General features: G+C 42.4%; 1 protein-coding gene across 7 annotated transcripts in view; it reads right to left on the reverse strand.

Annotated features, from left to right (window-relative positions):
* Nucleotides 1-22,129, reverse strand: part of si:dkeyp-120h9.1 (Y+L amino acid transporter 2-like) — a 129,370-nt gene extending 107,241 nt beyond the window's left edge. For 2 of the 7 annotated variants that reach the window (XM_060850266.1, XM_060850261.1), the window contains exon 1: nt 9,713-10,017. The gene's annotated coding sequence lies outside the window, so the exon portion shown is untranslated. Of the gene's footprint in view, nt 1-9,038; nt 10,018-19,623; nt 19,651-20,859; nt 20,964-22,043 lie in introns of those variants that run through there. The other 5 variants (XM_060850265.1, XM_060850260.1, XM_060850262.1 and 2 more) reach the window with 4 other exon arrangements.
* Nucleotides 22,130-26,479: the final 4,350 nt, after the last annotated feature.

A 26,479-nucleotide genomic window follows, 5' to 3' on the forward strand; every position in this document is an offset into this window, starting at 1 on the left:
TGTTCGCCTGAATTTCTGGTCTTCAACTTTACAGGAATAGGTTGGCCCTGCTTTTTCATTACTTCATTTCGAAAACTCTCACAGCTCTGACATCTCTATTTTGACAAGACCCTGTCTTTAAATCACCCTTCCAACAACTCAAAATCATTATTTCCTGTCCATCTCTTAGCTTTTCTATGATTGCCTTAAATCTTACTGTGTTATGTTCACTATCACCAAAATGCTTGCCCACTGACACTTCTATCACATGCCTGGCTTTATTTCCCAAAATCAAGTCCACCACTGCTGTGTCTTGTAGGACTGTGTGTTGGCTTATAAAGTTCTCCTGGATAAATTTTAAGAATTCCATTCTCTCTCAGCCTTTTACACTTATGTCTATCTCAGTTAATAATAATGAAGTTGAAATCCACTATTCTTACCCAATGCTGAAACAATACTTTGAAATTTGCCTACATATATGATCTTTTATTTCACTCTGACTGTTTGGAGATCTATAGTATTCCCAGTAATGTGATTTCCCCCTCTTTATTGTTCCACTCACATGGCCTCAATTGAGAAGCCTTCTAGAGTGTTGGGCCTCCTTTTCACGTCAATGCTGCTAAACAACTTTCCTCTTTTACATCTCTCCATAACTTGCCTGAAGGTTCTAAATTCAGGAATGTTGAGCTACCAGTCCTGGCTCTCTCGCAACCATATCTTCATGATAGCAATCATATCACATCCCCATGTGTCAATCAGCACCCTCAACTCGTACGTTTTACTCAGAAGGCTTCTTACATTAAATTAAATGCCATCTAACCTTGCTGAGCTCCCTCAAGTCTTAGCTTAACTATGTATCTCTGCCTACTAGACTGACTGACCTTTCTTCTAAATTTGTCTACACCACCTCTTACTGTTACTCCACTCCATGTCCCACCAATCTGCCAAATTAGTTTAAACCCCAAACAACAGCACTGGCAGTCTCAGCTGTCGAAAATGTTGGCACCAACTGTACAGCCACACATCTATCTGCTCTAACTACCAACTCACTAGCACATGGCACCACAAGTAATCCAGAGATCATTAACTTTCACCTGCTTCTCAATCTGCTACCTGGCTTTCTCAATTCTTGTTGCTGATCCTCAACACTCTTTCTACCTATGTCATTGGTAACAACGTGAACCACAATCTAAGATTGTCTGCACTTCTTCTCCAGAATGCCCTGCAGCTTTTCATTGATATCCTTAACTTTATCCCCAGTCAGGCAACATACTGTCGTGGAGTCAGATCTGCAACTGCTGGAATGCCTGTATGCACCCTTCACTATGGAGTCTCCTATCATTATAGTTCTTCCTCTACCTGCTCCTGCTTTGAGCAGCAGGGCTCTGATTGCACTCCCCGACAGGAGCCATCACTCCCACGAAGTTCCAACACAGAAAGACTGTTCATGCCCTCAAGGGACTGACTGCCTGCCTTCCTTCTTCTGAAGAACTGTCGTCCATGGCTTTCCTGGCTAAATTTCCTCAAATCAGGATGATGATGTCTAGAAACATTCATGTAACTCTCAGCCTCAAATATATTACAGTGCCACAAGTTAGCCTTCAAGCTCCACAATGCAGTGTGGTGTTGAGATAGAGGATTAGGTCTAAAGAACAGGCTCAACGGGTCTGATCTTGCTCCTATTTTCTATATTTCAGTACAAGTAGTGTACATATTACACACTGGACCCATTCTCACACACCACAAATTGCTCCCCATCAAGCAACACATCACTTTTAAAATTTTAGATCCTTGTTTTAAGAAAAAACAAAAAACTTTGAAAGTCGAGTCACAGGTAGTGATGGTGGTGTTTGGTATGTTTTCCTTTATTGGTCAAAGCATCAAGTTTCGGAGTTGGGAGGTCATGTTGCAGCTGTATAGGACATTGGTTAGGCCACTTTTGGAATATTGTGTGCAATCCTGGTCTCCCTGCTATAGGAATGATGTTGTGAAACTTGAAAGGGTTCAGAAAAGATTTACAGAGTTAGAGGAACTAAGCTATAGGGAGAGGCTGAAACTGTTTTCCCATGAGCATCAGAGGCTGAGGGATGACCTTAGAGTTTTATAAAATCATGAGGTGCATGGATAGGATAAATAGACAAAGTCTTTTCCCTGGGGTGGGGGAAGTCCACTACTAGAGGGCATAGGTTTAGGGTGAAAGGGGAAGATATCAAAGGGATCTAATGGGCAACTTTTTCACGCAGAGGGTGGTATGTGTATGGGATGAGCTGCCAGAGGATGTGGTGAAGTCTGGCACAATTACAATGATTTAAAAGGCATCTGGATGAGTAAGTGAGTAAGAAGGGTTTAGAGGGATATGGCCCAAGTGCTGGCAAATGGGACTAGGTTCAGTTAGGTTAACTGGTCAGCATGGACAAGTTGAACCAAAGAATCTGTTTCCATACTGTACATCTCTGTGACCCTTCTTCAGAACTCAATACCAAGTGATTACCATGGCCTCTGGGAGTCAAGCTCGAGTACTAATGAAAAACGCTAGGCTTTCAGCACAACAATTCAGATATTGCCCAGGAGTGCCAGAAGGAAACCACCAGTGTGCAGGATTGAACAACGCATGAACTGATAGATGGAGTGGTCTTCCTCTATGACCTGATAACTATTTGACGCCAACCCTTTTTTACAATGCTCCCAAAATTTTTCTTTCGAATGGAAGTTGAAGGGACTTGGTGGTACAGAGGCAGTGCCAATGGACTAGTAATCCAGAACCATACCACGGCAAGTGATGAAATTTTAATTCAGTAACAATTTGGAATAAAAAAAAACTGGCCTAATGAAAACAACGTAACAACTATCAATTGACAAAAAAAAACAACCATTTCATTCACTTACGCCTTTTAGGCAGGGAAATCTTCCATCCTTCACTCGTCTGGCCTACACATAATGTACTGGAATCTTAACTGGTCTCTGGCAATTAAGAGTTGTGCAATACAAGGCCTCTGGCCTCACAGCGCCAAAGACCCAGGTTCAATTCTCATCTCAAGCAACTGTCTGTGTGGAGTCTGAACATTCTCCCTGTGTCTGTGTGGGTTTCCTCCGGGTGCTCCGGTTTCCTCCCACAGTCCAAGAGATGTAGTCAGGTGAAATGGCCATGCTAAATTGTCTGTAGTGTTAGGTGAAGGGGTAAATGTAGGGGAATGGGTCTGGGTGGGTTACTCTTCGGAGGGTCAGTGTGGACTTGTTGGGCCGAAGGGCCTGTTTCCACACTGTAAGTAATCTAAAAAATCTAAAATTAAATGCTGGCCTAGGAATGAAAAATGACACAAATGTTCCCTCTGTCCCTCAACTCTCAGTGCTCCCATTGCAGGAGAACTAGGAAACAGTGGCCCCACAGTATAGAATGTAAACAAACTGTTCAAATTACACCCATGTAAGCACTGTCTTTGGTAAATATGTGATTGTGTGCATTCTTAATCATAGATAGGCTATATAGCTGTAGGAAAATATATCTATTAAGGTTCATAAAATCTGAATAAATTTTCAAAGTAACCAAGCTTAAAAAATTCAAATTCAGAACTCAAATTTAAATTAGTCAGCTTAGGCGCATATGCGGAAACTAGAGAAGGTTTGGATGATGATGAAACACTCTCTCACAGCTGCAAACAGCACATTAAGGAATTTCCAGGTACATTGGTAGAGACAAAGATCTGACATGAATCTGTTTGATTGAAGGAGATTTAACAATGTTCCTTCCCTGCACAATCCAAATTCATACCTATCTGATGACTTTGCATGCAAAGAAACTCACAAGATTATCATAAATAAAACAAAAGAATTCTGAATGCTGGAAATCTGAAACTAAAACCAAGAAACTTAGCAGGTATAGCAGCATCCATGGAGAGAAAATAAAGTTAATGTTTTGACTCCAGTGTCCATTCTTCAGAAGAACACCTATTACAAAAAGGCACTTTGAGAACTACTCAGTTGTCAAGTTGTAATGAAAAACAGTGTGGGGAATATAAATTTCATATGATGATCTGCAGTAAGTGAGGAGTCCTGATGTTTGTTGCCAAATCACTGATATGGGACAACAGATGATAAAAGTCAGAGAAATGAGAACTATTTTAACTATGATATTCAAAACAAATTTATGATTTTGGAGAGCCACTATAAATCCGTGACAAGAACAAGAGAAAAAAAGTGAGATTGGTACGGAGTGAAATATGAACAATGGCAATTTGACAGTTAGATTTTAAGAAATGTGAAGGTGTAAAGATGACCAAAAATAGTACCACAGTCTGAGTTAAAAGGGGAATAAATGAAGGTTTAACTGCAGGTGAACTGACATTTGGGTGGGGACAAAATCTGTCACAATGACAGAATTAGTACTGTGACAAGAAGAGTTCCAGGGCGTGATACTCAATTCCTTGGCAGGTTCAGTCTGAAAAAAATAGTTGAGGAGAGAGACATTGTATTGTACTGAAGTACGAAAATATTTGTTAAGGGTTGGTTTGGAGTATTGGCTTCAGTCATCTCAATACTTGGTTAAGATTTACTCAAGACTACATATTAAAAACAGTCACTATTACCCCATGTCTCTGAATCTTTTCACCAAAGAACACCATAACGTTGGCAAAGAGGAGAAGGAAAAGGTCCTTCATGGCCCCTAAAGCTATTGATGTTTGGGGTCCAGGTGGGAAAACAACATGTTGTTCAAAATAGTGTGTTAAGAATCAAATGGTGCAGAATAGAAAAGGCAATGCAGTTAGATTCAGACAAATAGCAATGGAGTGCTATCGAATAAAAGGAAAGCAGATGTTGGAAATCTGAAACAAACACAGAAGGCGGAGAAACTCAACAGCTCTGACAGCATTTATGGAGAGAGAAACAAATTTTCGTCAAAATAACTCTCCTTCAGAACTACTAAAATGGACTTGGTTGACTCAAGAGTCAAAGGAGGTATCCTTAGCAACATAATGATATTTTTCATCATTGCAACATTAAACTTCCCCCTTGATTTGTTTTTTTTGGCACAAAGTATTTGTGTGGAATCATTTTTGTTATCTATGTTCAGTAACAAATACTTACAGTCATAGAGTTATAGAGATGTACAGCACAGAACCAGACCCGTCAGCCCAACCCGTCCATGCCGACCAGATAGCCCAACCCAATCTAGTCCCACATGCCAGCACCCGGCCCATTTCCCTCCAAACCCTTCCTATTCATATACCCATCCAAACGCCTCTTAAATGTTGCAATTGTACCAGCCTCCACCACTTCCTCTGGCAGCTCATTCCATACACATACCACCCTGTGTGAAAAAGTTGCCCCTTAGGTCTCTTTTATATTTTCCCCCTCTCACCCTAAACCTATGCCATCTAGTTCTGGACTCCCCAGCCCCAGGGAAAAGACTTTGCCTATTTATCCTATCCATGCCCCTCAAAATTTTGTAAACCTCTATAAAGGTCACCCCTCAGCTTCTGACGGTCCAGGGAAAATAGCCCCAGCCTGTTCAGTCTCTCCCTATAGTGCAAATCCTCCAAACCTGGCAACATGCTTATAAATCTTTTCTGAACCCTTTCAAGTTTCACAACATCTTTCTGATATGCAGAATCTACTGTTCTAAAATCTGATCGTTTCAAACACAAACATTTTCCCAACTTTGCATCGAGATAAAAATGTTGCGAACCAATCCAAGTGTATCATATTAAAACTCTTCATAAATTTATCTAGCTCTACTGAATAGTGCACTATTCTTCTTTTTAAAGATTCCATCTTTATTTAAGTAATATGAACACATTTTACTATTTCTTTAAGGAATCGAGTCATGAAACAATAAATACCCAAGCTGTAGCACAATGAATTTGATCACCCAAAGTACTGCTTCTCTGTTTCAGGTAAATTGTGACATTTTCAGCGACAAAGAGTTAGTTCAAAGTTTGGGAGAAGATTTGTAGCTCGGGTGCTCGTTGTTGTGGTTCTGTTCGCCGAGCTGGGAATTTGTGTTGCAGACGTTTCATCCCCTATCTAGGTGACATCCTCAGTGCTTGGGAGGCTCCTGTGAAGCACTTCTGTGATCTTTCCTCCGTCATCTATAGTGGTTTGAATCTGCCGCTTCCGGTTGTCAGTTCCAGCTGTCCGCTGCAGTGGTCGGTATATTGGGTCCAGGTCGATGTGCTTATTGATAGAATCTGTGGATGAGTGCCATGCCTATAGGAATTCCCTAGCTGTTCTCTATTTGGCTTGTCCTATAATAGTAGTGTTGTCCCAGTCGAATTCATGTTGCTTGTCATCTGTGTGTGTGGCTACTAAGGATAGCTGGTCATGTCGCTTCACGGCTAGTTGGTGTTCATGGATGCAGACCGTTAGCTGTCTTCCTGTTTGTCCTATGTAGTGTTTTGTGCAGTCCTTGCATGGGATTTTGTACACTACATTAGTTTTGCTCACGCTGGGTATCAGGTCCTAAGTTCTGGTGAGTTGTTGTCTGAGAGTGGCTGTTGGTTTAAAATCTGATTGAAGATTTGTAGCTCGGGTATCCGTTGTTGTGGTTCTGCTCACCGAGCTGGAAGTTTTTGCTGCAAACGTTTCGTTCCCTGGCTAGGGAACATCATCAGTGCTATTGGAGCCTCGTGTGAAGCGCTGTGATGTTTCTTCCGGTATTTATATTGGTTTGTTCTTGCCGCTTCCGGGTGTCAGTTTCAGCTGCAGTGGTTTGTGTGCTGTTATGAGTCCTAGTGGTCGCAGTAGTCTGGCTGTCAGTTCAGAAATGCTCCTGATGTATGGTAGTGTGGCTAGTCCTTTGGGTTGTGGCATGTCCTCGTTCCGTTGTCTTTCCCTTAGGCATCTGTTGATGAAATTGCACGGGTATCTGTTTTTGGCGAATACATTGTATAAGTGTTCTTCTTCCTCTTTTTGCAGTTCTGGTGTACTGCAGTGTGTTGTGGCCCTTTTGAATAGTGTCCTGATGCAACTTCTTTTGTGTATGTTGGGGTGGTTGCTTTCATAGTTCAGGACTTGGTCTGTGTGTGTGGCTTTCCTGTATACCTTTGTGGTGAATTCTCCGTTCGGTGTTCTCTGTACCATCATGTCTAGGAATGAGAGTTGGTTGTCCTTTTCTTCTACTATTATAGGACAAGCCAAACAGAGAACATCCAGGGAATTCCTAGAGGTATGGCACTCATCCACAGATTCAATCAATAAGCACCTCGACCTGGACCCAATATACCGACCACTGCAACGGACAGCTGGAACTGACAACCGGAAGCGGCAGAGACAAACCACTATAGATGACGGAGGAAAGATCACAGAAGCGCTTCACAGGAGGCTCCCAAGCACTGACGATGTCACCTAGACAGGGGACAAAACGTCTGCAACACAAATTCCCAGCTCGGCGAACAGAACCACAACAAAGAGTTAGTTATCTTGTATCTGCTAACATTAAACAGATCAATCTCCATCATAAACTGCACTAAATCCATCCCAAAAGTAGCTAATGGTGCTCAATAATACCAACAGAGCCCATGTATATCTGAATACCTCCTGTCTGATGCTCAATGCATGTGTGAGCAGAACCATTCAGCTTTTGGTCTCATTGTAGCCTTGTCTCAGAATTGAATGAAAAAGAGCTAAACACCAGGAAAAAATTATCATCCTTAGCATCAAGGCAGTAAGTGGCAAGTGTGACAGAGCAGTTCTTAGAAAAATTGTAGTCAATAGCAGTTACTGACAAAATGATTCAAGTTAAATCATTTTCAACCCAGATGGTGATTACTGATGTTGACGGTTAGCTAATGGTTACCTAGGATTTGGTTGCATAGTTATGCCCAGCTGTCTTCAGCAAGTATATTGATCATCTTCCCTCATCTCAAGTGGAATATGGCAATTGCAGTGCTGAGCTCTGATGAATAAGTGACAATTTAGCATTGTGTCAGCTAATTACCAGGCAATGGTCAGTATCAATAGAAGTAACTTTGACCATGTTTTTCTGACCTTCAACAGCACCATGATCAGCAAGATTCGCACCATTGGCAGATTAAGGTTAGCAGTGACCAGAGCCCTGATTAGACTAACCACATTAACACAGGGACTAAAACAGAAATGTGTTCCACTCAACCCCTGACTCCTCAAGGTCACTCCACCATACACAAGTTTCACATCTTTGGTAAATAATGAACTAGATAGGTTTCTAGTAGGTGGATCACTCAAGTTGAAGGACCAGGACAATTTAAAAGATTGGCATCCAGTTCCTTTGCTTTGCAGCTGGTCTTCGTGTGGAACACTATTGCACTGTGACAGCAAAACATACTTTCACACATCACCATGTTTGCTTCACCGCCTCCCAACCTCTGATCCAAAGAACAACGTCAGCAAAGAATCCCCATTAATTCTAACATTGCCAGCAGGTCACACATCAGTTCAAAATGTACAAACAGTTCCCAAATAGTTTCATCCTTGCTGAACCATGGTCCGAAAATTTACAACCCAATCACATTTTGGGAGCATCATTATCACACGGTATGCAAAAGATTGAGTTAGAAACCGCCAGTCACGGGGCGATATATCTCTCTGACTAAATGCAATCAAGGTTGAGAAGTATCGGCCTACATCCCAAGGACAAGTTTTAAGCAAGTTATTTTAAGACTTCATTGTGTTGCCACATGATGTATCAATGACATATAGACAATTGTAACAATTGTCCTCCCATTTGTACACTGTTATAGTTTCATTTATTTTCAATTCTGTACAACAAATCACAGGTCGGAATCGCCAGGCATGCACTCAACAAAGAACCAGAAGCAACGACATGCAGTACCAAGGTGACCATTTAATGTTGGTTAAACCCAAATTCTTGGGACTGTGCAGAGAATATCCCTTCGTTCTGCTAAATACAACGTAACGATTCATTAATTCCGAGAACGTGCTGCATTTCAACAGACTGTAAAAAAAAATCAAAAACACAGCAAAACGTCTCAGCGTACGAGTCTTAAATGACAACATTAGGACAACATCCAGAAACCAGCAAAAGCCGATCAACACTTGCAAAGTGACACAGTCAAAGCACCCACCATTCGAAAAATAACCAAAGGACAATTCTGTACCTTTCTGTAGCCGATTCTCTCCACCCTCTCAAACAATCAACAAGGCAGACAGTCCTCTTATAACCTGCGGCTTTCGGGCGAGAAATTTTATACTCCCCTTGACCGGCGCACTGAAGCACGTGGTAGTTCCTGCTGCTCGGTGGCAGATCACGGAATTTAAGAATTGGCTCGAAGCAATCCAACATATGAGAGAGGGTTCAAGTGAAGGAGAAAGGAGATTGCATCAGTCTGCTCCAGCAATTTAAAGGCGGTCTTTCTTGTTGGGGGGGGGGGAACGGAGAGAGCAGCACGCGCCCAACTTGCCACAGCAACAAAGCAAAACATCGTTTACAGGGTTATAACGCACATACGTTTCTGAATATGGGAGAGTGAAAATGGCAAATGGAAAAATACATCGAGGAAATTTGAAAGAGACGCAGCACAAGGCTTGCAGCAGAGAGAGAGAGAGAGAGAGAGAAGCCGCTCGGGCCTGGCTCGCACACAATGCCCCCAGACACGGCGTTCCAGGTTAGAACGTTGAGACACGATACCATCAGCAACACAACGTTCCATCAGTAACACAACGTTCCACCGGCGCGGCACGCGCTCTCTCTGCCAAGAGACCCGGCAGCAGCAGCAGCACTCCCTCAATCACAGCTCACCTTTCCAGACAGCGAATCCCCAGCTAGACGCCCGCCGCCGGGATCACACAGTCAACTCCAAAAATAAACACATCTTCTCCTATCCCGTGGGCCGTCTGCGTCGCAAGAAAGATGTCATGGCAAAAAACGGAAATTGCTGGAAAAGCTCGGCGGGTCCAACAGCATCAGTGGAGAGAGATCAGAGGTAACGCTTCGGATTGAGTCAGCCTTCCCCGAGGGGTTCATTTTTTTCCCCCTCATTTGAATTGCAGAATGACTCAATATGCCTTCGTGTAACCAGATTTTGCTGGCAATATCCGAATGGTCCGCCTTCAGTGTGTGCACTCCCAGCATTGTTATCGTTATGGATAGTTTAAATGACGACTGCTATCCAAATGCTATTTTCAACAATTTTGAGCAAGCGTTTTTTTTCTATGAGAAAGGTCACAATGTTCTTTTAAACTCCAATTTATTTCGCTTAATGAATGTCAAACTAACCAAAACAAAGAGTGGGTGAAGAATACAAACTGTTTTTATTCCACTATTACCATAATGCCAGGGGCTGGTTCAATGGTGAGTGTAGGTCTTCCAGAGCAATGAGTAGACCTCAACTTAGTGTTGCAGACTGGCACATTCCAAGGTCCAGGACTATGTGCTGAGGGACGCATTAAAGCTTTGGACAGCTGCCACCAAGGTGCAGTGGGGAAAGACCACCATCTTAAGGTCGTTCTGCCAAAGTTAAACGGGGGTCCATTCAGTTATCAGGTGCCTCAAACGTATGTAAATACACAAGGCAACCACACCCTATATCGGCGGAATTGTTCTCTGCGGTTTCAGTTACCAGTGGATTACCACACTCTGAACTTATTATAGGGAAGGTAGATTTCCCATTGAAATGAATGGGTTTGCTCCTATCCGTGGTAGGTCCAGGAATATATTCCCCGTGGGTACAGGGGTCTACTGTAATGTAACAAATGCCTTTGGTTTATTTGCTGCATAAAGTCAAACCCACTGTTTGTTTGTTCCTTCATATGCTACTGTACAGAGCTGAACTGTGTGACTGACTATGTACTGAATGATATTATAAATAAAGTATATTTTTGAAGTTTTAAAAAAGGAAACAGAGGCAGGAGCAGCACCAGTCATACCTGAAAGAAAGCTGGTGACGCTGTAAAATAGGGGTAAGAAAATGCTGAACAGCACCTTGGCACAGGTATGGAAACACAGTTAAGAAACGCTACCACTGATCAGATCAGATAAACGCTCTGCTGTACTGTAGTAATTTTGGTGGGCAACCAAACAAAGAGGCTTTTTCAAGAATACCCGCATTGTAAATGGCAGCACAGCCCTGCGCGCCAGTACAAAAGGTAGTTGCAAACATCATCAGCCAAGACTTACAATCCATAACCAATTGCACCTCCTCATGATCCTGACCATCAGATAAACTGGTCTTCAGCCATTTCAATTCACTCCAAGTATCATGAAGAAATAGTTGTGTACAGGTGGATACAGCTAGGGCTATGGACCCTACAAGCATCCAGAATGTATTGCTGAAAACATTTGCTCCAGAACTACCTGTGCTCTTACTAATCTGTTCCAGTATAGTTACAGCACTGGCATCTACCCAAAAAGGTGGGAAATTGTCCAGGTAGGTCCACTGTACAAAGGGCATAACAAAATCCAACCCTGCCTATCACTCAATCAGCCTGCTGTTAAATGTCAGTGAAGTGATGGATGTTGACATCATAACATGGGAACAGAAGAAGGCCATTCACTCAATAGAGGTTGCTCCACCATTTGATATGATCATGGCTGGTGATAAACTTTATCCTCATAAACCTTTATGCCATTGATAATCAGTAATCAATTGATCTCAAATATACTCAAAGACTGTGCTTCCACAGCCCTCTTGGTACGGAATTCCAAGGACTCCAAGCCATTTGTCTAAAAACTATATATCACCATTTCAGTCCTAAATAGCAGCCCTCTTACTTAGATAAAATTCTGCCTCCTGGTTTTAGATTCCCAAAAAAGGAGAAGCATCTTGCCAGTCTATCCTTTTAAATATTTTGTAAATTTCAACAAAACCTCCCATTCTTCAAAATGTACAGAATACAAACCCAGTTTGGGCAATCTCTCATTTAAGGGCAGATCCACCTTCCCAGAAACAAGTCTGGTGGATCTTAACAGCATTCCCTCCATGGTAATAATATCTTACCTGAGGCAGGATGATCAAAATTCCACACTGCAATCCAAGTGCAGTTTAAACAGACTCCTGTACAATTGGAACAAGAGTTCACTAGTCCTCATTGCAATAAAAAGATTAACATTCCATTAGCTTTCCAAATACCTTGCTGAACCTGCATGTTATTAAGAAAGATGCCTAGACCTTTGTTTAACTACACTTTCCAACCTCTTGACATTTATTTCTCCTATCAAAGTGGATAATCACACATTTTTCTGCAATATATTCCATTAGTTATATTCTTGCCCAATCACTAAACCTGTCCCAATCCTCCAGAAGTAACTTTACATCTTCCTCACAGCACACATTCCAGTTTAAAATTTGTATCATCTGGAAATTTGGTTCCATATCCAAATTATTAATATATATTGTGAACAGCTATTGCACCAAGTACTGATTCTTGCAATAGCCCCTTAGTCACAGCCTGGTAAAACAATTGCCACTGATTTATGCCTAATCTCTGTTTTCTACTGTTTGGTTAGACAATCAATGCCAGAAAATTACCTCCTAACTTGTGTGCTTTCATGTTGCTAGCCAATGAGAGGGAGGGAGAAGGAGAGGATGAAGACTGCTTACATAAACTGGAAGGGTTGGCGAAGAATGATGAGCTGAAGTGATGCAAGTTTAGTGTAAGTTGGATCTGTGGGAGGCAGGTTGCCTTTGTGAACTGCAATGATGGGAGTATGGACGCGGCAGTGTTAATGTTGAATAATTTTCGGGTAAGTAAATCAATTGAAAATGTATTCTTTTGTAGATAAAAATCTATTTTTATTAATTGTGAAGTATAAAAGTACTTAATATTAAACAATGTATTTTTTTTCATCTAATTCATATTTTCTTTTGGTGAAGCAAACCTCCCAGATTTCGAAAAATGCACTAACAGTGAATTCAGTTTTTCCACGTGGTTTTCTTTTTCCCTAACAGAGAAAGAATCTTGGACAAGAGATTGCTGGAAGCAGAGTTTTGGGTGTGGGGGTGGAGTCTGGGCCATGATTCATCGGATTAGTACACTAACCTCAGCAGTTGCAGCGCTCCATCTGCATTCTCCAAGTTGCCTGGTAAGGGCACAGAATTGTTGTTGCCATTACATGATCAAGGCAGCTTGATCTTCTTAAAGGCTCATCAGCTACTCCATCTGTAGTCATAATGTAGGAGCAAACTACTGCAGACGCTGGGATTTGTACTGAAACCAACAAATGCTGGAAATCACAACAGCTCAAGCAACATCTGTGGAAAGACAGCAAGCTAATGTTTTGAGTCCAGATTACTCTTCATCTGAGAGGGCACCTGTAATCATACTTGACTGAAACTCGTTCTGAACAGTAGGATGAGCAGAATCTTCAACATTTCACAGAAGTGGGTTTGAAAGGAGCATCACAAACAAATGTGGATTCTTCAGCTTTTGGGTGGTGGGTCAATGCATTTCAGCTCAATGCATGTTTATAATGCTGGAATCTGATAGCCAGTCCATGAAAGTGACTCCAGTTTCCATGGACTCCTGAGACTTTGGATCAGAAATAGTGAAGGGGACCTCCTGTTGATTATGATTTACCACTGTCTCTCAGTTAATGATTCAGTAATTATCTGTGTTGAACACCACTTGGAAAATCACAGTTGGTTTCAAGGCCACAGGGTGAATTCTGGGTGAAAAATTAAATATCTATCACAAAACTAATTCAGTAGCACCACAAATGACCCAGCTGGCCAAGTTCGGAAGGACATATCCTTCACAGGCTGGACATGCAGACCCTCATAGGATCAGTCTGCCATGCACTGCAGACCCAGTTGGGAAAGAAACCGTTCCCCTCCCCCCCCCAGACCATGCTAAAAATGGAATGAGAATGGGAATGAAAGCACACCGACCATAGTTTGATATCAATGACCTATTTTGTTCTGGATGGCAACAAGTTTTTGGAGCTGCATTTGATCAGCAAAGTAGAGAGTATTCCATCACAAGAAGACTTGTGTCTTCGAGGTGGTGCAATCAGGAAGTGAGTGAATCACTGCAGAGTTCTCAGCCTCTGAACTGCACTTGCAACCATACTAGTTATATGACTATTATATGGCTAGTCCCTTTCGGCTTTTGGTTATTGTTATCCTGCACGATGTTGATGGGTAGCGATTCAGCAACAGTAATGCCATTGTCAAATTGCAATGGTAAGGCTTAGTCTCTTGTTGGAGATGGTCATTATCTGGCATTTGTGTGGAACATTTGTTTTTGCCACTTTTCAACTCATGCCTGGATATTGGCTCATGCCCGAAACGTTGATTCTCCTGTTCCTTGGATGCTACCTGACCTGCTGCGCTTTTCCAGCAACACATTTTCATGCCTGGATATTGTCCAGGTCTTGCTACACATGGAAATGGATTGTTTCTATATCTAAAGTCGTGAATTGTAATGAACATTGTTCACTGATTATCGCACATCCACAATTCTGATCTTCCGATGGAGGGAAGATCATTGGTGAACATTCCTGCATAGCCCCTGAGAATCTTTCATTCCCTTGGACATAAAGAATCTCATCCAGCTCTGAGTGAATAGACTGAATGGGATCCACCCAGAGGAATGGTGTACATTCTGATGGAATTTTTCTCAAGTGCAGGTACAGACAAGGAGAAAGTGAGGTCTGCAGATGCTGGAGATCAGAGCTGAAAATGTGTTGCCCGAAACGTCGAATTTCCTGTTTCTTGGATGCTGCCTGACCTGCTGCGCTTTTCCAGCAACACATTTTCAGCGCAGGCACAGGCAAGGCTTGCTCACCTTGTCCAATATTTGAGCTTGCAGCATAATCAGACCATTCAGCCTATCAGATTACTTCCATCTGGTGTACAGCAGGAAGGGATATGGTGAAACAGTGGGAATGTCTTTTGAGAAGATATCCTGATATCAGTGTCCTAGATCTAACTGTTTTCAGGCATTTAGAATCATCGAGATGTCCAGCACGGAAACAGACCCTTTGGTCCGACTCGTCCATGCCGACCAGATATCCTAATCTAATCAAATCCCAATTGCCAGCACTTGGTCCACATCCCTTATAACCCTTCCTATTTATATGCCCATTCGGATGCCTTTTAAATGTTGGAATTGTACCAACCCCCACCAGTTTCTATGCCAGCTCATTCCATACACGCACCACCTTCTGTGTGAAAAAGTTGCCCCTGAGGGGTCCCTATTAAATTTCTCTCCTCTCATCCTAAACCTATGCCCTCCAGTTCTAGGCTCCCCACCCCAGGGAAAAGAACTTGTCAATTTCTCCTGTTCATGCCTATCATGATTTTATTAACCTTTATAGAGGTTAGGATATCTGGTCGGCATGGACAAGTTGGACCGAAGGGTCTGTTTCCATGCTGTACATCTCTGTGACTCTAAATGCCTGAAAACGGTTAGGCTGAGGACACTACAGGAAGCTTGCCCTCTGATATCCACGAGCTCCAATTTTGTTTGGCTTCATTGATGCCATGTTTAGTTAAATGCTGCTTGATGCCAAGGACGGTCACTCTCATCTCATCCCTGTGCTTCAACTGTTTTGTCCATGTTTGAACCAAGGCTGTAATGAGGTGAGGAGCTCAGCGCCCCTGGCAGAACCTGAACTCTGCATCAATTTGAAGATTATTGCTCAACAAATGCTGCTTGACAGCACTGGATGCGACCTCCTGCATCTTTTTGCCAATGATCAGGAGTAGGCAGAGGAGAAGGTAATTGGTCATCTAACAAAAATTAGTTTTTGTAGACAGCACATATCTGGGCAGTTTTCCACATTTCCACATCAATGTCAGTGTTGTAACCATATTGGGGTATAGCTTGGCTAGGGTGCAGTTAGTTCTGGAGCACAAGTCTTCAATACTATTGCCTGAATATTGTTAGGGTCCAGCCTTTCGGCTATTTCTTGATACCACACCATCTCAATCCATCTTTTAATAGTAAGGCATCCCAGACAAAAGTCCAAAACAAATTCAAGGAACTAATTTACACCCTTCCACTCAATAGCATAACACCATAGAACCTCAGAGCTAACAGGGTATTGTGGCTCATGTCCCTGAATACGCCTTCTCAGGCTATAACTTACTTTTTCACAAAGTGATATGAAGTGTTGGACAAAACATAATGAGGGAAAATGATTTATTGAAGCAAAGGCACAGGTAAATTGATGAATTGATTGCTTAAGCCAGACAGCTGAACAGGGCTTACTCAGTATATACTCAATAAAATACATATGCAAGCATGCCACAAAATCTGTATTGTGTCAAAGAGTTATAGAGATGTACAGCATGGAAACAGATCCTTCAGTCCAACTCGTCCATGCCGACTAGATATCCTAACCCAATCTAGTTCGACCTGCCAGCACCTGGCACTTCCTCTGGCAGCTCATTCCATACATGCACCATCCTCTGTGTGAAAAAGTTGCCTCTTAGGCCCCTTTTATATTTTTCCCCTCTCACCGTAAACTTATGCCCTCTAGTTCTGGACTCCTGCACCCCAGGGAAAACACACTGTGTATTTATCATATCCATGCCCCTCATTATTTTATAAACCTCTATAAGTTCACCCCTCAAACTCCAACTCAAGTGAAAATCTCCAGGAAAACAGACCCAGCCTCTCCCGATAGCTCAATTCCTCCAACCCTGGCAACATCCTTGGAAATCTTTTTCTGAACCCTTTCAAGTTTCACAACATCTTCTGATAGGAGGGCAACCAGAATTGCACACAATATTCCAACAGTGGCCTAATCAATGTCCTATGCAGCTGCAACTTGACCTCCCAACTCCTATACTCTGACCAGTAAAGGAAAGTATACCAAACGCTTCTTCACTGTCCTGACTACCTGCGACTCTACTTTCAAGGTGCTATGAACCTGCACTCCAAGGTCTCCTTGTTCAGCAACATTCCCCAGGACCTGACCATTAAGTGTATAAATCCTGCTAAGATTTGCTTTCCCAAAATGTAACATCTCACAATACCTAAATTAAACTCCATCTGCCACTCCTCAGCCCATTGGCCCATCTGATCAAGAACTTGTTGTAATCTGAGGTAACCTTCTTTGCTGTCCACTACACCTCCAACTATACCTCCTATGTTCACATCCAAATCATTTATACAAGTGACAAAAAGTAGTGGACCCAGCATCAATCTTTGTGGTCACAGATCTCCAGTCTGAACAGCAACCTTTCACCACTACCCGCTGTTTTCTATTTTCGAGCCAGTTCTGTATCTAAATGGCAAGTTGTCCCTGTATTCCATGAGACCTTGCTAACCAGTGTCCCATGGGGAACCTTGTCGAACTGAAGTCAATCAAGATCACAGCCACCTCTCTGCCCTCATCAATCTTTTTTGTTACTTCTTCAAAAAACTCAGTCAAGATTGTGAGACATGATCTCTGACACACAAAGCCATGCTGACTATCCCTAATCAGTTCTTGCCTTTTCAAATACACGTACATCCTATCCCTCAGGATTCCTTCCAACAACTTGCCCACCACTGAATTTAGGCTCACTGGTCCATAGTTCCCTGGTTTATCCCTACCACATTTCTTAAACAGTGGCACGACATTTGCCAACCTCCAGTGTTCCCGCACCTCACCTGTGACTATCGATGATTCAAATATCTCTGCAAGACACCCAGCAATCACTTCCCTCGCTTCCCACAGAGTTCTCGGGTACACCTGATCAGGTCCTGGGGATTTATCTACATTTTTCAAGACATTTTCCCCACGTTCTGTATCTTCCATGTCCTTCTCCACAGTGAACACTTGATAAAAAAATACTGATGCAAAATTACATGCCTGATGTTGCTTTATGCTGCCCAAAGATGAGAAAATCATTGAATAACTAAACTGAAGTTGAAGTGGGATGTTGAAAGCCATTTTCAAAGTAAAAGTTAGTGCGGTAATGGAGGTGGGTTAGGAGCATGATAGGCCAAATGTTTAACTTATACTTCTGATTAATGAGGATTTGTAAAATTGTCCACATATATCAAATGCTGCAGTATTTCTGATATGCTTTTCCACCTTTAGATAAGTACATTTACAATTAGTTAAGTCTTTCTATTTCAGTTAAAACCAGTAAAGATATGAATGTTGGGAACCAAACTGGTTTAACCAGGTTTAACGGGAGTGTGTTGTAATGCTCACTTGCAATGTCTTGTACAGCCGCAACATGACTTCCCAATTCCTGTACTCAATACTCTGACCAATAAAGGAAAGCATACCAAATGTCTTCTTCACTATCGTATCTGCCTGCGACTCTACTTTCAAGGAGTTTGAACCTGCACTCCAAGGTCTCTTTGTTCAGCAACATTCCCTAGGACCTTACCATTAAGTGTATAAGTCCCGCTAAGATTTGCTTTCCCAAAACGCAACACCTCACATTTATCTAAATTAAACTCCATCTGCCACTTCTCAGCCCATTGGCCCATCTGATCAAGATCCTGTTGTAATCTGAGGTAACCTTCTTCGCTGTCCACTACACCTCCAATTTTGGTGTCATCTGCAAACTTACTAACAATACCTTTTATGCTCACGTCCAAATCATTTATATAAATGATGAAAAGTGCTAGACCCTGCACCGATCCTTGTGGCACTCCCCTAGTCACAGGGCTCCAGTCTGAAAAACAACTCTCTACCACCACCTTTGTCTTCTATCTTTAAGCCAGTTCTGTATCCAAATAGCTAGTTCTCCCTGTATTCCGTGAGATCTAACCTTGCTAATCAGTCTCCCATGGGGAACCTCATTGAACACCTTACTGAAGTCCATATAGATCACGTCCACTGCTCTGCCTCATCAAACCACTATGTTACTTCTTCAAAAAACTCAATCAAGTTTGGGGCAGCACGGTGGCTCAAAGTCACAGCACCAGGGTCCCAGGTTCGATTCCAGCCTCGGGCGACTGTCCATGTGGAGTTGCACATTCTCCCAGTGTCTACGTGGATTTCCTTCGGGTGCTCCGGTTTCCTCCCACAGTCCAAAGATGTGCAGGTCAGGTAAATTGGCCATGCCAAATTGCCCATAGTGTTAGGTACATTAGTCAGAGGGGAAATGGGTCTGGATAGGTTACTCTTTGGAGGGTTGGTGTGGACTGGTTGGGCCGAAGGGGCTATTTCCACACTGTAGGGAATCTAATCCAACGACTGAAAGTTTGTGAGATATGATTTCCCGCGCGTAAAGCCATGTTGGCTATCCCTAACCAGTCCTTGCCTTTCCAAAGTACATGTACATCCTGCCCTTCTGGATTCCCTTCAACAACTTGCCCACCACCAATGTCAGGCTCACTGGTCTATAGCCCCGTGGCTTGTCCTTCCCATCTTTCTTAAATAGTGGCACCACGTTAGCCAACCTCCAGTCTTCCGGCACCTTACCTGTGACTACCGCTGATATAAATGTCTCAGTAAGAGGCCTAGCAATCGCTTCCAGAGCTTCCCACAGAGTTCTAGAGTACACCTGGTCAGGTCCTGGGGATTTATCCATTGTTATGCATTTCAAGACATCCAGCACTTCTTTCTCTGTAATACCAACATTTTTCAAGATGTCACCATCCATTTCCCTACATTCTATATCTTCCATGACCTTTTGCACAGTAAATACTGATGCAAAATACTCATTTAGTATGTCATTTAGATGGAGCAACTACCTGCAAATGTCAGAGAGCCAATGTCTGAGATGGCTGTCAGTGCCAAAAGCTTATATAACTCACCTATTTCAGCTCCTTAGGAGAACTCACATTAGGCAGTGAACCAATGCCTGTACTTGGTGGAGAAAGAGGCCACAGATGGGGAAGGAGGAGGCTCCAACAGGGTGGGAGAAGGAGGTTGAAAGAGGGGTGTGGCAGAAAATGCAGGATTCAGAATGTGTTGGGACAAAAGGAGGCTGCAAGGGAAATGGAGGGAAAGGCAGTTGCAAAAAGACGTGGGAGAAAAGATTTGCAAGAGATGTGGTGTGGGAGGAGGAGGCTACAATGAAGAGGGAACTGTTTTAAATCTGTCAACAAAGGATGAGTCAGCTATTAGTCAGCTAACCAGGAAACTTTGAAAGCTCTGAGGAGATTCTGTAAAAGTGGATGTGTAAACTCTATCTGAAGGCTGTATAAGTTCAGCAGATACTGCTTAATGAAAAAAACATAATGGATACTCTAGTAATTAACACTGTCAATTGTCAAATTTAAATTTGACATGCAATAAAAAGGGAAGTTATTTGAATTTAAACACTGTTGTTGAGTAAATTTCTTTTCCTAATGTGTTGTGGCTTCAGGTTTAATGGGGTGTTGATAATTATTGAGGATGCTGATAACTTCTCCTCGTTCTGCTTCTGTGTGTGTGTAGATATCCATAAGTCAACAAAAATGTAGAGGGTATTGTTACTATAGGACTGCATCACCTAATTAATGGGTCAGCATGAACTGAGAAGGAGCCCTGGAAAATTAAAAATTAGCCCCCAAAATCAAAAGGTGGCCCTCAAATGTTGTGAAGTGCCTTTGATAAAGAAAATAAATTTTGACTCTGTTAGAGTTTTAAGTTTGTTCTTAATTCTAAAGCATTTTTGTAGAACCCAACATCGACCACAAAGTGAAGCAGCCTGCTGACCTCTATATTCCATTGTCTGAGATGTCCTTGGTGGTTGTCCTCTCGTCTGAGACCTAGAGGACTGTAACCTGCTGAGGTTCTCCCTCATCTGCTGGAGACATTGAGGTCACTAACAGAGGGGAGGAGAAGCCACAGCGGACCCTTTTAGCAACCTAAGATGACAACCTCATGGCATCTTGCTGTGGTTCCATCTTTCTTACCTCCTTCAATCCACTAGTCTACAGTGTGCACAATCCATATTCCCATCAATGGACCATGTGTATCTTCTGTTTGCTCAGTTCTCCACACCAGACTGGGAGAATCCTCACTCTCATGTCGTGGGACTCTCCCTTTTTAACGGTATGGCTCACCTGCTAATTTGACACCTTCGTCTTCAACAGGTGTCAATATGTAGATGCGTAGGCAGGTCACCACCAATCTTGAAGCACCCCTCAGCGTGATGTGTTCTTTTGCCCTGAAAATGGATAGAAGGATTAAATGTTACTTGAATGGGCACTTAATGACAATGTATGCCTGTGACTACTCCTGTGCCCTTCCTAGTATGTGTTCCAGACATGCATCATCTTGCAACGGGTGCAACTTTCACAGCTTTAACCAGGTCCCACACAGTCAGCCTAAGTGTACCATGTGATGCTCAAGCCTAGTACCCAAACTCCTTCTCTGCCTCCCTCTCCACTTGCACTTCAGTGACGACAGCTTGTCACATATCCTTGCCAAATATAGGAGATGCTGAGGCCATTTCATAACACTAGACTCAATCCCATCTCAGGGCCTCCTGTTGCTATTACTTGAAAGAAGGACCCTCCAGTATTCCTGGGGAGCCTGGAACAGGGCTTATAGAAAAGCTTTGTTGAACCTTGGGGAGCACTCGCTGTCTTTTCTGGGACATAGCAAGTAATGGTGAATAACCATTGTGAGGTTCACAGGTCTTTTGGGGATCCAGGCAGTGACGATGCAAAGGTGAGCAGGGTGGGCAACAGCACTCTTAAGGATTACACACAACTAATAAGTAACAATTGCTATAGGATGATAGGAAGGGGATACCTACCCAAACACAGTCTGACCCCAGGAAGTAATGTTAGGGTCAGCAAATTCCTGCACTTGCCCACCATGCCAATGCCCTTGTCTTTGCTAACTAATTGACTGGGCACCCTGTGATTGTGCACAGTCAGCCACTTGCACAGATACATGTGTGGCCCATGTTCTTGCAGGAACCCTCAACACAAGGGTAAGATTCTATCCATTGAGAACGGTGCAACTAATTCAGTGATATCAGACAAAACAGACCCTCACACTTTGAAGACTCAGAGTTCCATCACGTTAATTAGAACACATCCATGCTTAGGTCTATAAAGGACAGCTCTACTACAAATAGCAACAAAAATCCAGTAGTATACTTGAAAGGGGATACACACAGTTTTACTGAAGTTCTCTACAGTAACTAGCGTACATCACAGAGAGTTCCTCATGCTCTTAAGTTTTTCAAAGAATTGGAAATACTCAGAAAGCAATATTTTGTGTGCAGGTTGTTTACAATATCAATCCCAGATCTCCCGCCATGCGTGTGCTTGAAGGAGTATTCTGGTCGGCCCATTATTCCTCCGTTCCCCGCTCCTGTTGCTTCTTTTCACTGATGTTCCTTTCTCAAAGTTTAGGCCTCCTGAAGTCTCCTCAGTGTACCTGTTAGTACCTGTTACAGGTGGGGGGAACAACATAGGGAGGTGAGAAACCTAACTTCATAGACATCTTTGGCTTTATAGCTCCTCATGAACACTTAAGAAAATAGTGTATGACGACCATAAATTGCAACACTCTCATTGTAACAAATTTAATAATATGTAATGCATATGCTGTAATGATTAGATCCCCTACAGTGTGGAAACAGACCCTTCAGCCCAACCAGTCCACACCGATCCTCCGAAGAGTAACCCACCCGGACCCATTTCCCTCTGACGAGTGCACCTAACACTATGGACAATTTAGCATGGCCAGTTCACCTGACCTGCACATCTTTGGACTGTGGGAGGAAACTGGCGCACCCGGAGAAAACCCACGCAGACACGGGGAGAACGTGTAAACTCCACACAGGCAGTCGCCTGATGCTGGAATCGAACCTGGGACCTTGGTGCTGAGGCAGCAGTGCGAACCACTGAGCCACCATGCTGTCATTCACAATGCTACTAATGAATGAGAACAGGAAAATATGAAAAGAGGGTACAATAATAAGCTGGTGCCATCTTTGAAATGCATGGTAGCCACTGAGGAAACAGTAAGGTGCAAAAACTACTTACAATATCAGCTAGCTCGGGTGCACGGAGAAATATTTGATGGTGAGATGTTAAATGGAAAGAGAGCTGGAGCACCATGGGAGAACAAAGACCAGATGCACTTCTGTAGTTGTGCTCAAGTTCAAGATAAACCAGTTACCTGTAAAAATAAGAAACAACTGAAATTATCTGGTTTCAGCTGTGAGTTTCAGCCAATAAGAATGCCATTCTAATTAAGTATTTAATGCCATTTGGAACTACTTCTAATTCTTCCAAACTCAGAAGGAATTGAGTGGGAATCCCAGTTGTCACCAACATTTCTCAGCCACTTTTAACTGGATCCGGGTGTTTGATTTAACATTCTAATTGGTTGAATTAGAGCCCGGTTGCGTACAAATTTTTCCATGTCGGATCAATTGTCTTGTGGAAAGTTTCAGTTGAAACCAGCTGCAGCCAACTGACTTGGCTTGTACATTAAGTCAGATCATACCAGTTGAAATCAACAGGTCTGACTAGTTTATTTTAAGTGAAGGCTAATTAACTGAGTTGTTTACTCTCCAACGGACTCGCCCCAGTGGATGACAATTTCAAGACTTGAAAATTCAAGATCTTGAGCATGATTGATTTCTGCCATAAGCAACAATTGGAATACGTCAATGCTGAAAGGATGGAATAATCAATATTCAATTTGAGTGAAGCATATTTATTATTTCTTTTATTTTTCATGTAAAGAAAATCATGTGACAATTAGAATGGAGATTTGCACATATTTACTTTGACATCTGGTATTATAAAGTAACTAATACATTGGCAAGTTTCCAGTTCACTAAGGCGATGACATCAGGTTAGCATACAGAGTTTTATGATTCAGTTAAAGATAGTTTGAGTCTAAGTTTTAATTTATCCCTTGAATTCAGCAAACTTTCTACAAAATCAAATTTACGGAGCTGTGCTATCCAGTTGACTAACATGCACATTTCTTTCCCTTTGTCAGTCAAAGTTAAATGTTGGCTCCGCAAGACTTTGAGCAACTTTGGAAAGAGTTGATTATTTTATAACTTACAACGAAAATACACCAGATGCTGAAAATCTGAAATAAATACAAATATTTTGGAAAATGCTGACTGAAGTGGACAAAGGATTATCTCTGCATGATATTTAAAGTGATTTCCAGAAGCTTTTCTCGCCAATTACACACTGTATTTAGTAACAATTTCGATAATGAAATGGGAAGATACATATATCCAAATTCACTGACACAAAGCTGGTTGGAACTTCACACAGTGTGGATGGAAACACAGAATTATGTGGATGGGATTCAGTGAGTGTGCAAAACCGTGGCAAGTGGATTACAATGATTGCAAATATGAGGCCACTCAATTTGGATCCAGAAAGGACAGAATGGAGTATTTTGCTAAAGGAAGATTTTAAACAGGTGTGCAATTGCAAATATGATCTAAGTGTCAAGAACAGATGTAAAGAATAATTTAAAAAAAAGCTAATATGAAGCTGCCTCAAGGGACACTTGTGATACAGTGGGAGTGTCCCAACCTCTAATGCACATGCCTGAACACTGGCCAGTTTACCTCGGGGATTTAGGTTCAGATTGTACCTGTTCCAGAGGTGTATAACAAACTCACTGAACAGGTTGATTAGAAAGTATCTGGTATACAGCCTTTTATTTAGAGGATTAGAATACATAGAGGTGAGTGGGCTCTTGTGATACAGTGGTAGGTGTCCCTACCATAAGCCAGGAAATCTGGATTCAACTCCTACCAATTCCAGAAGTGTGTCATTACACATCTGAGGATGTTAATCAAAAATAATTAAAGGGAATGGAAGTAATACTTCAGTTAAAGCCCCTGTTAGACTACACATGCATTATTGAGAGCGGCCATGGGTACTACACCCCAGGAAGGATATATTGGCCCTGGAGACAATCCAATGTAAATGTACTAGAATTTAAAACAAACACTGAGAATGCTGGAGAAACTCAACAGGTCTGGCAATGTCCGGTGAAAATAACAGAACTAACATTTTTGAGGCCTCTTATTCTGAAGAACTGTTTCTCCAAGGATGTTGCCAGACCTGCTGAGTTTCTCCTGCATTCTGTGTTTGTTTCAGATTTCCAGTATGTGCAGTATTTTGTTTTTCTTTTAACCAAAATGTACCTGGACTCCAATTCAACTCTACTGTTGTAGTCTTGGAATTTAATAGGTAAAGGAGTGCTTTTACTGAATTCTTCAAGTTCTTAAATTGAATAGGTACAGTAGGTCAGAAGAAATTATTTACATTGCTTGGATGTCATGGTCTAGGGTATAACATAGCCAACATAAAGGGCTGTACTGCAAACCACACTGATATCATTACCTGATGGGAGCCTTAAGAAGTACACATCATTAACACCATATGTTGATGGTGCATTGCCTTGCTACTGCTATTTCCCAACATTCATATTGCACCATTTGTGTGGATACGTTGAAGTGGTGGGGGGAGGGGGGCATGGTGACTCAGTGGTTAGCACTGCTGCCTCACAGTGCCAGGGACCTGGTTCAATTCCAGCCTTGGGCAACTGTCTGTCTGTGTGGAGTTTGCACATTCTTCTCGTGTCTCTGTGGGTTTCCTCTGGGTGCTCTGGTTTTTTCCCATAGTGCAAAGATGTGCAGGTCAGGTGAATTAGCAATGCTACACTGCCCACAGTGATCGGGGATGTATAGGTTAGGTGCATTAGATTTACCCCTGACTAGAATAATAGGCTAGGGGAATGGGTCTGGGTGGGTTACTCTTCGGAGGGTCAGTGTGGCCTTTCAGGGCTGAAGGACCTGTTTCCACACTGTAGGGATTCTATGATATCACCCAGAAATATGATCGTTGCAATCATCTGAATAATGAGATGTTTACCAATGTTGCAAAAGGTGAAGTGCTGCAAATATAACAAAGTTCACATGTCCTTTGCAGAAAGTGAGGGCTGCTTACCATATGAACAACAGAATGACAAGCAATCCAAACTAGGCCCCATGAAGGAGTCAGTAACCACAGCAGTGAGGCCATGATCATTTGAAACCAACTCTGCTGAACTGACCAGGTGGTTATGATGTCTGAGTTCCAACTACTAAAGCAAATGACCTCCACCCAGCTCAAGGGAGAAGCTTGTCCGACACGAGGACAAATGAAGCATTTCAAAGACTTGCTGAAGGCTTCCCTCCATCCTGAGAAAGGGTCACTGGGCCTGAAATGTTAACTCTGATTTCTCTCTATAGATGCTGCCAGACCGCTGAGCTTATCCAGCAATTTCTATTTTAGTTTCTGATTTCCAGCATCCACAGTTCTTTTGGTTTTTATTTTAGTTTGGGCAAACAGTAATCATTAGATGTAGTCTCAAAAATTGTTAAATGGCAGGAGGCCATTGTGCTGGCAGTGGCTCTTCAAACAAATACCTTTATCTGATTTTGATCTCCTTCTTCACCATAACATTCCACATCTATCCAAATAATTATCTTCTGTCCAACTAAAACTGCCTCCACACCTTTCCAGACAGTGCATTTCTTTCCCTAAGTATTCTCTGTGAGAGTCAATAAAATGTGGAGCTGGAAAGACACAGCCGGTCAGACAGCATTGCGGAGCAGGAAAGCCAATGTTTGTGCGAAGATTTGTAGCTCGGGTGCTTGTTGTAGTGGTTCTGTTCACCGAGCTGGAAGTTTTT

Source organism: Hemiscyllium ocellatum, chromosome 34 (genome assembly GCF_020745735.1).
Source record: "Hemiscyllium ocellatum isolate sHemOce1 chromosome 34, sHemOce1.pat.X.cur, whole genome shotgun sequence".
In the NCBI taxonomy this organism is placed as follows: domain Eukaryota; kingdom Metazoa; phylum Chordata; class Chondrichthyes; order Orectolobiformes; family Hemiscylliidae; genus Hemiscyllium; species Hemiscyllium ocellatum.